The sequence below is a fragment of the Caretta caretta genome, chromosome 7, assembly GCF_965140235.1.
Source record: "Caretta caretta isolate rCarCar2 chromosome 7, rCarCar1.hap1, whole genome shotgun sequence".
NCBI classification, from domain to species: Eukaryota; Metazoa; Chordata; order Testudines; family Cheloniidae; genus Caretta; species Caretta caretta.
The window spans coordinates 31,767,996-31,784,109 of NC_134212.1; positions in this window are offsets into that span (position 1 = coordinate 31,767,996).

A 16,114-nucleotide genomic window follows, 5' to 3' on the forward strand; every position below is an offset into this window, starting at 1 on the left:
AAGGGGCAGCAAGGGGGTGGAGTCTCGAGAAGGGGCAGCACGGGGGTGGCACATCGCGTGCTGCTCCTGGGGGCTCACAAGCGATGGCATGGCAGCAGCAGTGCATGTTACATCACAGCGGGGCGAACGGTTGGGGCGCCAGGGCCCTGCCTGTTTCAATCCCCATGACTCGGTGGTGGCTCCCACTGCCCAGGAGCCAGTGGGCTGGGAGCATGGGCAGTGCTGCCGGACTGGGCCATGGTGGGGATGCTGGCGCTGCCCAAGGGGCCTGATCTGCTGGACAGGAAGTGGTGCAGTGAGCGGGTGCTGGACAGCCCCAACTTCAGCCACCCCAGCCCCTGGCTGTTGGCCGCCAACCCTGAGGGCACTGTGCCCCTGCCACCCACAGGCTGCCCGAGCTGGATGCTGTGGGCCAGGCGCCACCGATGAGTAGAGCCCTGCGTGGTTATATCCGCAACCAATCCACTATCTGCAGAAATGATCCATGGATATCTGTGGATTTGCAAGGCTCTACTCATGACTCCTTCTCTTGGCTTCCTGCTTCCAACACCCATTGCCTAACCCCTGCTAAACCACTTGAGTTAGCTCTGGCCTGGCCATGTGGCTTAGTGTCTTCAGTGGAAGTCCCACTGTCTGCAGCTGGTTTAAACCATGTCAATGAGCTTCATTGCTCCTTATATTGAGCCAGAAAGAAGGTGCTTGACATCCCCATTGTCTTTGGGGATGAGACCCACCTTGATAGCAGCCATTAGCACCATTCAGCATGGCAATATGATGTAGTAGGCACCAGCAGGGACAACTGGAAGGTGGGTGTGGGCTCTGGCCATATGAATGAGCTCACAACCTGCCTTTCTGTCTCTGATCTCCAGATGGGGGGGGTGAAGGGATAGCTCAGTGGTTTGAGCATTGGCCTGCTAAACCCAGGCTTGTGAGTTCAATCCTTGAGGGGGCCATTTAGGGATGGGGCAAAAATTGGGGATTGGTCCTGCTTTGAGCAGGGGGTTGGACTAGATGACCTCCTGAGGTCCCTTCCAACCCTGATATTCTATGTGACTGAAAGGCCTGGCTTGGGCTCTGTTGCCTCCATCAATGGCCAGGCGGAGGTGAAGAAACAGCTCCTCAAACGTGTTGTAAGGAACTGCATGACAAGACCCTGAATGTGTGTCCGGTGCCCAGAATCATAGCCCAGGCAAACAACAGAGATGGGGAGAAAAGGACATATCAAGTCTTGGCTGAGAACTGCGAACACTTTGCTAATGAGATGCGCTGCAACACAGCAATAAGTGACCAAGTATGTAACTGACTGGGTGTGGGTTATTGTTACCTGTGTCTGTGGGATAGGCAGGTCCACGTGCTGATGCCTAGCAAGGAGAACAGATCTGAGGGAGGAGCAGGGAGGGGACTGCAGCAGGTGCCCACGACTCCTTTGATGCATGTAAGGGACCTTTAGCAGGTATCGGATTTCTGGTGAGGTGAACATCGAGGTTGTTCCTTTGCCGACTGAAATTTCTACCAGGCCTGGCTTAAGACAGTTGGGGCACTAAAAACATTATGACCAGCACTAGCCCTTGCCCCTCTGCAGCATAAGCTTCCATGCCACCTGCTGCCAGCCCCCAGGCCTCCACACTGACATCACACACGGCCCCCCGGCTACCCCAGCAGCCCCTGTGCACCTCCCATTGCCATCCCTCACCCTCTAGTACCAGTCTTCATGCTTTCCCTCACCTCAACCCCCTCCTCTGCCACAGACTTCCTCTGTGACCTTGGGCAAGTCATTTAGTCTCACTATGCCTCAATTTCCCCAGTTATACCATGGGGATAATGGCACTGCCCTGCCTCCCAGAGGTTTGTGAGGATAAATACACTAATGTTCGTGAGGCACTCAGACATTACAGCGGTCAGGGTTGTACAAATACTAGAAAACCCACTGAGCTTTTCTGAACAAAGCAGACATCTACAAACCACACAGCCTGACTGCTGGATATTTTTCCAGCCCTCAGTTGATGCTCCATTTTAGTCTGAGCGGTTTGCCAATGTTCAGCGCCTTCCTGGCTTGATTCCATTAGGAGGAGAAATTGATAACACATGTCAGTCCTATTCGTTGGTGTAATCCTATGTATTTACAAAGAATGCACAAAAATCCCAGTTTCCCTGAATGCAGTAGGAACAAACATAGACGCTGACTTCCACTGTTCCCCGCTTCGCACCAGACCCCACCCCCACTTCACCCAAGTCCCCACCCAGCCTCTTTCTGACCCCATCCCACCCGTTCCTGTTCCATTCAACCCCCTCCCCTGCCTCTTCCTACCCCCGCTCCTCCCAGCACCTCCTGCATGCCGCTGAACAGCTGATCACGGCTGGCAGAAGGCGCTAGGAGGGAGAGAGAGGAGCTGATCTGCAGAGCTGCCCATGGGTGCTGAGCACCCACTGTTTTTTTTTCCCGTGGGTGCTCCAGCCCCAGAGCACCCATGGAGTTGGTGCCTATGGGAACAAACAACATCTGGTAGTTTCCTTGTTCAGAAATCCAAGCCTGTTTCAAGTGAACTCTGTGTGCCCAAGAATCCCTGTGTCTACTCCCTTTTAAGGTCATGCTCCCCTTGCTTCTCTTGGCTTTCGATCTCTCACACACATATGAATCCAATCAATCCCCCAGCCCCTATGTATGCAATCAGTCCTCCTCCAACCACTTAGCTCAGCTTCTGATCAGCCCGGCCTTGGACCCTGGTTTCTTATTGTTTCAGCTATCACTACCTAAAGGGACATTTAATTGCTGCTTCCATTTAGCCTGAAGGAAAGCTAGTTAGTAAACCCAGCAATTTTTACAGTCTGTGATTTGTCTAAAGCTCAGCGGCAGCATTAACACCTCCTGCATAATGCTGTCTTCAGCCAGCTAGGATTGTTATCTGCAGCATTGACGTTCAAGGTTAAAATGCTTTATTTGCAGTGTGCTTTCCCCCGGCCCTCCCCAGGAGAAGCCTATTGAGACAAAGTGCCAATGAGCAGGCTGCATTCTGGGAGATTCTTGAGTTGTCTGGAGTCTGCCTGACTTATCGGGGATTCTTTTTGTTTCCAGGGTAATCGTGCAATGGACGTTGGTATTGGTGCAGAGATAGCAGTCATAGGGTTCAATATTCTGGCTCTCTTCTTTGGACAGCGGTAGCATCGTTGAACTTCTTCAGGCCAGAAACCATGCAGAAGAGAGGTTTTCTGTTCAAACAATTTATCAGCATGTACAAAAGATACAGATCAGGGCCATTGCAATGGAAACCAAAATAAATATTATACCTAAGAATTATGTCATTAACAGGAGTCTTGTCTCTTCAGTTACCGGTCAGTGGCCCAGAGTAGATAATGATTGTTGGAGTATTCTCTGAGTATCACTGAGCACCAAACTCAGAAGAACTGCTGCAGATGGAAGGAGTGGGGTTCATACCGGCTCTGCCTTGGGGCATTTCAGCCAGTTCTCATCAGACTATTTTCAGTGCCAGAGGAACGCTGAATGAGATTTCAGGAGTAAAGCTGCTCCACAGACTATGCCCAGTTAGAAGACTAAATCACTCATCTTGAGACCCATGTGTCTCGCCGTCTGGGATTAAAAGACGGAGTTACGTGGTTTATAGGTCATCGTGTACTGAGGTTCCAAAGCTAGGCAGGGCTGGGCTGGCTTCAGGCCTACATGAGACATCCTAGGAAATTTTACTGATTCAACAGGGGGTGGTTTTCTAAATGAGGTACTATCTTTTTGATGAGATCAAGCTTCAAGGTGCAGCAGAACTGCCCTAATTCCATTGTATTCAGAGTCTTTATTTGGACCTAAAAATTCACCAGTAGTTTGTGATACGTAGTTAAAGTTTTATTCTATAGTTACAACCCTTTATTAGTGATTTACTCTTCTAATTAAAGACAAGAAAGAAGAGGAGGATGTAGCCCACACCTACCCCAGCCATTCCCTCCTTGGAAGAGGGTCACAGGGTAACTCTGTTGCTATTCTATGCCTTGGGGAGTGAGACGGGGTGGGGAGACCCTATCCAGTGTGGAGTGAGTTCACCCCATCCTTCGAGCTGCCCTCTGTCCCAAGACTGTGAGACCTAAGGGCAGAAGTCCATAAAGTGGACTTGATCCACAGGGCTTTAAGGCCCAATGGCCAGAGTCTATGGAATTGCCTTGCTCCACAGGGCAATAGGGTCATGTGACCTACATCCGGGGGGGGAGGGAGCCGTTCTCTGCAGGACAGTAAGGCCTAGTGGCCAGAGTCCATAGAGATACCAAGGGTTTGCAAGGCAGTAAGGACTAACAGTCAAAGTCAATAGAGATACCCCGGGTCTACAAGGTAGTAAGGCCTAGCAGCCAGCATCATTAATGATACTTTGGGTTCACTGGCCACAAGATCTAGTAGCCCGAGTCAATGGAGATACCTCTCTGGGTGTGGCTGTATGGCCTAGTGCTTGGAGTCAACAGGGTTGCTCTCTGGGTGGGGCTGTATAGCCTAGCGGCTGGAGTCAAAGTCGCCCTCTGGGAGTTCACCCCATCACACACCCTCCTCCTCAAAAGGGCACCCAGTGGGGGCTCTTCTTCTCCCCCCTCCCCACCTATCCTCAGGAAAAAAAAAATCGGCGTTGGCATATGCTTTCCCATGGTGATGTAGTACCTGAAAGTCATATAATTGTAGGACAAAATACCAGCGCGTGATTCATGGGTTTGTGTCCTTCATGCTATTTAACCATCGCAGGGGTGCATGGTCAATGATCAGTCGGAATGCATTTCCTAACAGATAATACCGCAGAGCTTCTATGGCCTACTTAACAGCCAAGGCCTCTTTCTCAATAGTTGCAAGCTGTTCCCAGAGAAACCCTCTACTTGACTTAGGTACCGCACAGGGTGTTCTTCCCCAGCTACTGCCTGTGATAATACTGTCCTGAGGCCCGTTTCTGAGGCGTCTGTCTGTAAAATGAAGGATTTCTGAAAATCCGGGTGTATTAAGACTGGTCCGCTGGTCAGTCATTCTTTCAATGTTCGCAGGGCTGCCTCACATTGGGACCACCATTGGACCCTCTGAGGTTGTGAATTTTTAGTTAGGTCCGTCATGGGGGGCTGCCAAGGTAGCAAGTCAAGGACGAAACACCGGTAATATCCAGCCAGGCCAAGGAATTGCCGCACCTGCCTCTTTGTTGTTGTGTTGAGCCAATCGCGCAGGGTCTTGTTGACCAGGGGACGTAAATGTCCTCCCCCCACGGTGTACCCTAAGTATGTCATCTCGTTCTGCCCGAGGTGACATTTTGTAGGGTTGGCCGGAAGTCTAGCATGCTTAAGGGCTTGGAGTACCTGGGATAGGTGTAGGAGATGGTCTTCCCAACTGGTGCTGTACATGACGATGTTAATGAAGGTGGTGGTGTATTGCTCATGGGGTTGTAACAACCGATCCATGAGCCGCTGGAAGGTGGGTGCAGCTCTGTGGAGCCTGAACGGCATTGTGATAAACTGATACAAACCAAAAGGTGTCGGGAAGGCTGTCTTAGGACGAGAGTTCAGCATCAGGGGGATTTGCCAATATCCCTTAGTCAGGTCTAGAGTTGACAGGAATTTGGCTCCTCCTAGATGTTGCAAGAGTTTGTCTATTCATGGCATGGGATAGGCATCAAAACAGGAAATTTCATTCACTTTCTGGAAATTGATTAAGAAGCGCACTGAGCCATCTGGTTTTGGTACCAGGACTATTGGGCTTCGCCATTTGCTGTGCAACTCCTCTAAAACCCCCAGGTCCAACATGGTTTCTCCTTCCTCATGGCTTCTCACATCTTCTGAGGCAGGGGCCTATGGGGATTGCGGACCTTCTGACCGGGTCTGGTGGCAATATGATGACTTGTAATCACTGTTCACCCCAGACAGGATAAGACATTGGGGAAATCCTGCAGTATACCCTGCAATTGCTCCCGTTGGGCTTCAGTTAGGCCCGCTCCCATTGCCACTGGTCAGGCCTCCAGAGGGTCATCAGTGAGCGGTCCCAGCTCTGGCTAGGGCAGATAGCCTACTTATCAACCCCTTTCTCTAGCCTTCCACGCCTTTAGGAGGTTGACATGATATGTGTGAGTCGCCCGCTGTTGTCCCGGTAGTTGGACCTCATAATCAACCGGCCCGACCCAACGAGTGACCTTGAAGGGGCCTTGCCATTTAGAGAAGAGCTTGGATTCAGCCGAGGGCAATAGGAGCAGATCCCGGTTTCTCTGGGTTCAAAATTCCAGAAGCGGCCCCCTTGTTACATTACTGCACCTGAGCCTGCGGTGCTTGCATCAGGTTCTCTTTCGCAAAAGTTCCTTGCAGCTGCAGCACATGATGGGCCACTCCCTTTCCCCGAGTCTCCTGTTCTTCTCATCCTTCCCTGCGGAGCTCAAGGAGACCCTGGGGTTGCCGTCCATAGAGGAGTTTGAAGGGAGAGAACCCGGTTGATGCTTGGGATATCTCTTGTATGGCAAACAACAAAGCGGGGAGTAGAGCATCCCAGTGGTGGGGAGCTTCCTCTACAAATTTCCACCACATGTTTTTTAGTGTCTTATTAAATCTTCCCACCAAACCATCTGTTTGGGGATGGCACACGGAGGTTCAGAGGTTCCTTTGGGCGGGGCTGACTCCTAGCGGCCGGAGTCAATAAAGTTGCCCTTCAGACAGGGCTGTATGGCCCAGTGGTTGGAGTCACTAGAGTTGCCCTCTGAGCAGGGCTGTATGGCCCAGCGGCCACTTGGCAGGTTATAGGCCACCATTCGGGGGGGAGGAGGGTCACGGCCACGTAGGGGACCCGGGCCGTCCCTGCTCCACCACGTCCCAGCCCAGGGGCCTTCCAGCAGTGAGTGCATCCACCACTAGGTCAGTGGGGATCTGTCTGCAACATGATGACTGGCCTTGGGATGGCTAGTCCCCCCCGGGCTACTTCCTACCTTGTCCCTCCTGTTGGCAATCTGCACATCTTTGGGGTCTCTGGGTTCCTCGGCCGGTGTAACTCCCTGTAGTTCAGACCTCCCTGGGGCATCCTCAGGTAGCTGGGCACCTGTTTGGGTCTCGGCGCCTCTGGCTTCCGCAGTCCAGGGGTCCAGTGGTTCCAGGGCAGGAGCCAGCAAGAAGCGTCCTTCCTCTACGGCAGTCAGCCCAGACTGAGACGGGCTACTCCCTCTTATACTGCTGCTACGCCTGGAGCATGCCCAGTAGGGACATGGGGGCATGGCTTCCTCTGCCCACAGTGCAGAGTTAACCCTTCCCTGTCCAATGCAGGGTGAGTTCACCCCATCACATGGAGATTCCTGTCCTTCTGGGCCCCTGTGGAGCTCTTCCGAGCTAAGCCCATATTCTGAGAAATAGGCTTGCTCCCCGTTAATGGTAACACTACATTCCAAATCCTTCCTGCACCGTCAGACTTCCCTTAGGGCTCTGCCATCCTCGTCAATCATGCTGGTTACTAGACGAGCTGTGTCGTTGTGTTTCTATAACTTACCTTTGCTCTGAGCATTGGCTGTTGGCCTGTCACTCTACCCCCAACCTGGGGGACCAGTGGATTGTTTTCCATCTGGTCCCGAGCCTTTGACCAGGGGCTTGGGTGGCCCTACCGCGGGCATAGCTCTCAAGGTCCCTAGAACACGAACACACACACACACACACCCCTTCTCACCAGGCCAAGGCACCAGCCCCAGGCAAGGAGGAACTCTGAGTTACATTTCAGACAAAGCATTTGTCCAGCCTCCCAGTCGAAATCCTTATACTAGTGTAGCCCTTCTGCAAAGCGTCACTGGCAACAACAAGGACCAGGTTCAAATATCCAGGGCTCCTCTTACAATTAAGAAAACACACGTGCTCAAGTGCCCCCCAGAAACCTGAACACCTGCCCTGGTGTCCGTCACAGGCAGTCCTTGCCCTCTCACAAGCTCCCAGTCTGGGTATGGAATCAAGAAAGCTGTACTGAGCCTGGTACAGATCTATAGGAGTTTGTTACCCCAGCCTTCACACAGTCTTGGGAGGACCCCTTGTCCTCCACCAAGCCCTCAGGTTAGGCTTGCACAAGGGTGAGCTCTGCAGCTCTCCGAATCTGAGACTAGGCCTTCTGGCTTCAGACACACTATATCTCCCGGCAGCAAGTCCAGCTGAGTTTAGAGACTGATCCCTCTGCAGGGAGCCTGCAAACAGTGAGAATCTGCAGCCACACTGTGCAGCCTTTTCAGAGCAAGAGAGCAATTCTTAGACACGTGGAATCCAACATCAGCATTGATTCCTTCGGTCAGCATGGAAAAGCCAAGCTTAAGAAAAGGGCCATATGGGCAGAAGCAACTGGCACAATATCCCAGGCTTTCCTGGGATCCAGCCAGGCTCTCACTCTGCGCTCCTGAGCCCTGTGTGTGTGTCTCTCTGGCAGTTCCCTTAAAACACAATTAGTTGACACCTCCTGTTTGATCCCAGTTGCAGGCCTGCTGTTTCCACATCTCTTCCTGCTGTGGCTGCCAGCTGTTAAGATCTCATTGTGACAGGTTGCCCCCCTTAGGATGACACCTGATGTACTGGGATACAGCTGAGCCCGCCTGTCCTGCAGGTCTAGGCACCCTTTTTACTTGTCTTGCTGAGCCAGGCTATTAAGCCTCCTCCAGCACACACACAGGCAGGGCCACACACAACTGCAGAATGAGACAGAGACAGAGACCAGCTCTGGGAAGGCTCAGCTTAAAGGACTTGCCCCAGCATTCAGGTCTCCTCCTCCCTTGGAGTGCAGTCCCAAAGGTATATTATGAAATCCGCCACCTCCCTCAATGTGGAGGAAGGTATGCACAGCCTCTTACCCCCTCCCCCAATTATGAATTGCACAAACTGGATTATAAATAAGAAATAAAGTTTAACAACTACAAAAGGTGGATTTTAAGTGGTTAAAGAGAGCCAACAGAACAAAGCAGATTACTAAGCAAATAAAACAAAGCACGCCAGCTAAACTTGTTTCACTAAAGAAATTGGTTACAAATAGTAATTTCTCACCCTAGATATTGTTGCAGGCAGATTACAGAAAGTCTTGAAAAGCAGCTGCACTGGCGTGCAGCTTGAGACCTCAGGTATTATTACTCACAAGCTAGATGCCCTCCCAGCTTGGGCTCAACCCTTCTCCCCTCAGTTCAGTTCTTGCTTCCAGGTGTTTTTCAGTGTCTTTGGGTGGGGAGGCAGAGGAGAACCGTGATGATGTCACTCCCCTCCCTGCCTTATACAGCTCTTGTGTATGGCAGGAACCCTTTGTCTCCCAGTGGAAAACCTCCAAAAGGGGAGGAGGGGTATCCAGTACAAGATAACTCAGACCCAGGTCTCTGCATGGCTGTGGCAGCCATTGCTCGTAGGCTGTCTGGAGCGTCCACAGGAAGACTAAGCTCTTTTACAGTCAATTGTCTTTGCTAATGGGCCCTTAGCACTATCTGAAATTCTCATTGTTGTACCTGAAGGGCTATAGTTGGGGATACATTTGAAATACGGATACATAGTCAACATTCCTAACTTCAGATACAGAAATGATACAGACATACATATTGGATAATCACATTCAGTAAATCATAACCTTTCCAATGATACCTTACAAGACCCATCTTGCATAAAGTTTCTCTCAGTTATGTCATATTCATATCATAAGCATATTTTCATAAGGAATATGGAATGTAATGTCACATTCATGTCCCCATTGAGGCTCTCATTGTCTCTTCCGGGCTTTCCATTCATGTGTGTTGGCCCCAGCCAGTTCTTCTTAACGATCCCCACCTACCCAGTAGAGGTGACACTGAGCCATGCCTCCCTGCCCTCTCCCATTGGAGAAGGCAGTCCCCTCACACCCACTCGTTCTCCACCCACTTTGCCAGGAGAGTGGCATGGCTAAACTGAGGTACGCATATTGTTCATAAAAATATTACAAAATTTCCCACATTCTCCACAAAGAGGAAAGGAGCCCAGCACTAATTTGGGAAAACACAACAATAAATCATCTGTATGTTTCTACAAATAGTAAGTCAACCCCACAGTGTCTTGGACAGTGGTCCTTTGCGTTAGCTTCCCCACCTGCCAATGTGAACAAATGCTCTTCAACTCCCCTGGCTTTTTCCCCTCTGTGCATCCCACTCACTAGCTATGGTCAGTGGTTAGTGAAGTCCCAGAGTCCAGGTGTATGCTTGGCCAGGTCCATCTACAGCCCCTAGGGGGAAGGAACTTCTGCAAAGAGATCCTGTGCTGCCGTCACTAGCCCCAATGCCATCTCTGCACGGTCTCCTCTCGCCATGCCACTGCATCTAGCCACAAAGCTATCTCTGCCATCACCCCTTTGTGTGCCATCAGATCTGGGTCTTCAGGGCACCTTTAGCGATGTCAGCTCTGTGGGTTCTAGGTAGGAGCACCTCACCCTTTCTACATTATCTCTTACCACAATGCCAGATCTGGGTTCTGAGGCTCCACTGCCTAACTCTGCCACAGCGATTTCAGCTCTGCCATGGCACCATAGAAAGGGTTTAAGAACCAATAGGACCTAGGACATGGCCCATGACAACAGATTCACTCCTCTTTGAAAGCTCAAAAGATCCTTTCCACCCTCCTTTTAGCCAAACTCCACTACCCAGTGGTCCGTGATTGAGATCCTGGTTATAGTGACCCCTCACTCAGGCCATAATCAGGACAATTCTGGTGCCCATTAGCCAGACAATAGGGCTAACAACATTTCATTTTCCAAATAGCCAAAACTGAAGAGAATTTTGACCCAAATGAACAAACTGTCCACCTGGGCATAGTGGGTGTCACCCATTCACATGAGGTCTGGCTCATTCTGGCTCTTCCTCCAGTTCATCAATAGATGGCAGGAGGGATCTCCTTGCTCTGTGAGTGTTAGACCACAGGGCTGAATCCTCTCCTCAGCCAAGGATGTATCATCCCAGCAAGTCACACACTCAGTATTTCTCCCTTGTCTTCTTACAAAGCTCCCTCCTGTAACTACGGGCCGGTGAGCTAAGGGTACCCGTTCCTCACTAACAAACCTGGGAGTGTTGTAAGTTGCCTCACCCCAGCCCTGCCAGCTCTCTGTGGGGGTTCCCTGGGGTACTGTATTTAGACCCCTTCTACACCTTACCTCTGGGTAATCTCATCCACAAACACAAATTCAACTGGTATCTCTCTGTTGACAACTCACAGGTCTGCTACTCTGCTCCACAGCTGTCTCCTATCCAAAGGGAAATCTTGGCCTGTCTCCCCAACATCCCCTTATGGATGTCTGGCTGGCAGCTCATGCTCAACATGGTGACAGAGAGCTCCTAATCGTCCTCCCCCAGCCCTCCCTGGCACCTCCATTCTCAATCACCATGGACACCACCACCATCTTTCCTGTCCTTCAGGCCTGCAACCTGGCCATCATCTTTGACACTGATCTCTCTCAAGCTCCTCACATCCAGGCTGTATCTGTATCTCGTAGACTCACTCTGAGATACAGCCTTTCCTATCCATCCACACTGAAATTCGTCCAGGCTCCCATTAACTCACATTTTGGTAATTGTAACGTCCTTTTCTCTAGCCTTGACATATGCAACCTTGTCCCCCCCCGTGGCGTGCTGGGGCTGGAATACCATTCCAGCTCTTATATAGAAACAAAATGGCATCCTCCACATAGCGTGACCTTGCACGCCCCATATCAGTGGAGTCACGCTGACTGGGGCAGGATACCGGGACTTGAAAAATAATCAGGACTGCTCCTCTGGTCCTGCTCATATCCATTCAGAATGCTGCTGCAAAGGTCATTTTCCCAGCCCATCACTTTGGCCAGGACATCACCCCTTTCTATGCGTCCCTCCATTGGCTCCCCATTTTCTATCACATCAAATACAAGGTATTTGTCTTCCCTTTCAAGGTTTGTCACAGCCTACTCCCGCCTGACGTATCAGCTCTAATTTGCTATCGAGAGGCTGATTCTCACGTCTGATCAGCCCATGATATCAGTCTTTTACCTCTCCTAACATCTCTCAGTGAAAATTTGCTATAGCTTGTACCAAGAGAAGGTAACTCATTTTGGGTCAGAACTGTGATTTTTTAAAGTTGACAATGTCCCTTTAAAGCACAGGATTTATGGAGTCACATGAGAGCTAGGATATGTGACAAAATCTGACAGTGAAGAGTCAGGTTAGCTGTCATGATGCCAAGCATGAGTTTATAGTGATTAAATCGTGTTTGGAGTCATGTTAGCTAATGGATAAACTCTGGTCAGTGGAGGTGCTAAACAGCTCAAAGAATTCACAGTCTGCGTTGCGTCTTTGCCCTTCCCACAACATTAAGAATATGAGGAATCTACACCGATGCCGTTGGATTCCAAATAACCATATGTACTAGCTATACACAAACATGTAAGACCTAGCTACAAATCTATAATGCTACTCTGGATGGGTTTTGGAATACAGAACACGTCTAAATACACAAAGGAAGGATTATCATCTCCATTTTACAGATGGGGAAAATAACACACAGAGATTAAGTTACTCATTCACTGTCAATAATATGTGGTGGAGTCAAGAACTGAACTCTGATCTCCTGAGTCTCACACCTGTGCCATAACCACAAGGCCAGCCTATCTTTACTGCGATAAGGCTACCTTACCGCTAACCAGCCACTGGAGCTTGTCTGGAATTTTTAATTTAATTGAGGGTTTTTTGATTAAAAAAGTATCAATCCCTCAAAACCAAAACAGTTCGCAGAACACGACCACCTTCGATGCATTTCCCAATGTGAAACAACGCCCAGAAACAAAGTTTTGAATTTGCTGAAATGTTTCCATTTGACATTTGTTATGCAAAAATTTCCAGTTCTCCGTTTCCAAATGACTTGTTATGAAATCTAAGCGAGACTGAGAACTGGGTGAAAGAAAAGAAAGCTGAAATTGACACTAAAGTTTTGAAATTATTGAAATGAAATGTTTCAACTGATCTGAAACAAAAAAAGTCTACATTTTCAGCCGGGGATATAATATTCACAGACCAGCTCTAGTCCTGGGGGCTGACCCAACCCAGGCTCTGTAGGTGAGGCGCAAACCCTAATGCAAAGTGAGCTGCAGGCATGTTGGAGAGACTGGGGACTGAATTGGCCACAGACACTGGCCTTGGAAGGCCTCTGGGCTGGGAGATTGGGGGGAAATTTGTGCTGATGCTGCCTGGCCAGGAGAATAAACTGGAAGCGTGAAGCTGTTGATTATTAATGAATGCACCAAAATCCTCTATTGCGCCCCGTACAATGAACTCCTCATTTGCTGACGTGCTAGGAACAGGCTCTCAGTGCCAGGAGAAGAGCAGTCGCCCTTCATGGCTGCAGCTGCCTTCCATTAATTCTCTTTTTATGGCCAGAGATAATGGGATTGTGAGGACACCAGCAGAGAGGTCAGGCAGGGAAGATTAGGAAAGGCTGATTATACAGCTCTGGGCCAGGGCCACCCAAGCCCTATAGAGCAGGATGCTGCAGACAGACTGTAGGGATTGTGGGGGTAGAAACTTCACAGAGGGGCAATTCTTCTTTCCCTGCCAGGCCTCTCAGGAGATGGGTCATATCCCCTTCCCCCAGATAGCAGAGGCCTGTAGTTACTCTGTCAGAGCCAATATCGAATGCCGCCAATCTAAGCTGAGGTCTCCTACTTGCTTCCCTAGTACATGTAATATTAACAGCTTTGAGGAAGAGGTGCAGGTGCCTTGGAGGTTTGATTTAGAGGCAGACAGAGAGGAATCATTTCATTCAGAGCTGGCATGCAGCTGCCTCTGATTTGGGACATGGGGGTTGTTTTATACAGAGAATCCCTTGCCTGGGTCTGGGAGGCAGCCACCTCTGGGACAGGGTGCAGCAGCTGTTCATATGGGGATTGCTCCCCCAGATGGAGATGCAGCAGCCTCTGGAGTGGAACCCAGCTGCTGTTTAACAGCAACTCAGCAGGCTCCATGTCAGCCTGAGTTATTGGTAGGGTTGGCAACCTTGCAATATTAAAAAAACTGCAGCAGGAGTGCTGGTATCTCCCGTGCCCTGCCTCTTCTCCCCCTCCACCCATCACTTGCTGCTATTCCCCTCTCTCCCCTGCCCGGGTTGGGAGGGACTTGCCTGCGGAGCCACAGCTGGGAGCTGCAGCTGCCCAGCGCAGGCGGTCCTGGCAATGTGGAAATACTTCAGTCTCCTAATTTACCTTTCCAGAATTGACCTTCTCCCTCCAGGGCCCAGAAAACAACAGTAAATGTTTAAAAACTCCCTAAGAACTAGGAATTCCAGGTCTGTTACATTTGGATTGCATCCAGATACCGGTGTCTGAAAGCAATAGCTCCTACTAGCGGTGGTCGAAGGCGGTAGCAGTCAAAGCTAGCAGGTACTCAGTCTATAGGCAATTTACCCAAAAAAGCCTCTAGACTTCCCTCTCCTCTCCCCCGCACCCTGGCTCCTATTAAACACATAACAGGTCTATTTGTGTTCTCTAAGCTTAGATCCAATAACGCAGCAAAACGCAGGTGAATTTTCATGTGGGAGGGGGCCAAAGGCACCCCCATGACCTCAGGGCAACCTCCCACCTACTCCAAAGAGCTTGTTAAGTTTGATGTATCTGTGAATTGCACTTAAATATAGCTATCCCTGAGATGTGCATTGTAGCTGGAGGGATAATACAGCAAGTCTCAGCCAAGCAGAGGTGTGGTCCCCACGTCACAGCCTTTCCCTGCGCTGTGCCTCAGTTTCCCCATCTCTCCAATAGTACCAACCCAGCTCTCAGCATGGATGAATGAATTGACATCTGTCCAGGACTAGGTACAATGCTATTACGCTGTTGTATCCCATGCCCTCTCTTCCCCTCCCAAGTGGAAGCAGCAATCTGGGGCATAAATCCTCCGAGCTGGATGGATTTAGCCCGTGTTAATCCACCTGCTCAATCTGCTGCTGCTACTCAGCTTCTCTGCATCACTGGTCTCGAGTCACTGGCTGGAACCGCGTTGATGAGCTGATCGATCAAGGGCCTGGCTTCATACCCCCACATCCCGCTGGGCAGGACCTGAGCCCCAGCACGGACCCAGTCACTCGCCAGCTGCCTGACGATCAGGAAAGCTGGAAAAATTCTTCCAGTTCAACAGCTACTTCAGGCCCAGCAGCCCGGCTGGTGAGTGAGCCCTTCCCTGGGATCCTATGGAATGGGGAGGGTTGTGGGTAGGCATCCCACAGACCCTGAGCTGCTAGGCTTCCCAGGTCAGGCCCTGGAGAGCTACTGCTCTGGTATCCTTCCAGGGGTAGAACCCAGGAATGCTGGTTTCCAGGACAAGCCCCACCCCCAGATTCAACTCCCTTCCCACAGGTGAGGATAGAACCCAGGAGTCCTGAGCCCCAGCCCCCTCCTTAAACATTAGACCCCACTCACCTCCTGGAGCTGGGAAATGAACCCAGGAGTCCCTAGCTCCCAGACCCCACTGGTTCTAGAACCAAAGAGGAAGAAACCCCCACTCCAACCGCAGCATCCCCAGGCTGGCTTGTGCTTGCAGCAGCTGTGGGGGGAGGGGGGGAACACGACAGTGTTAGGCGTATTTATGCCAGTGCCTACCTGCCCCATGCCTCCCCGCCCCCTGCAGATTGCCTGAGCCCAGCTGGGCCTGGGCAGAGAGGGTGTTTCTGTATTTACAGCAATAGGATGGGGTGGGTTTTTATTGCAAAGGTTTAGAAATTGCTGCACGTGACGGGGGCCTGGGGTGGGAAGAGGGTTGAAATACTTGGGTGCCAGTTCCGTGATTGGTAGGAGGAGAAGGGGATTAGAGGGAACAGGGCCTGCCTGGAAGCCCTGAGGCTCTACACACAGTGCAGAGTATACACACCGTGCCTGCACACACTCACCTGCGCCCCAACACACATGCCATCTGCAGGTGCTCTCTACCCCCAACTATACTTTCTGCACTCACTCATCTACCCCCCGCCCCAGTTTATATGTGCTCCCCTAGCATACACCCTGTCTGCATACACACACCACCCCCACACTGCTTCACACACAATACACTGGCCACACATTCCCCCCCACCCAATACTTTCCCCAATCTACAGAGCACGCAAATACACACTCACTCCGTTCCCCACACAAATGCACAATTACACA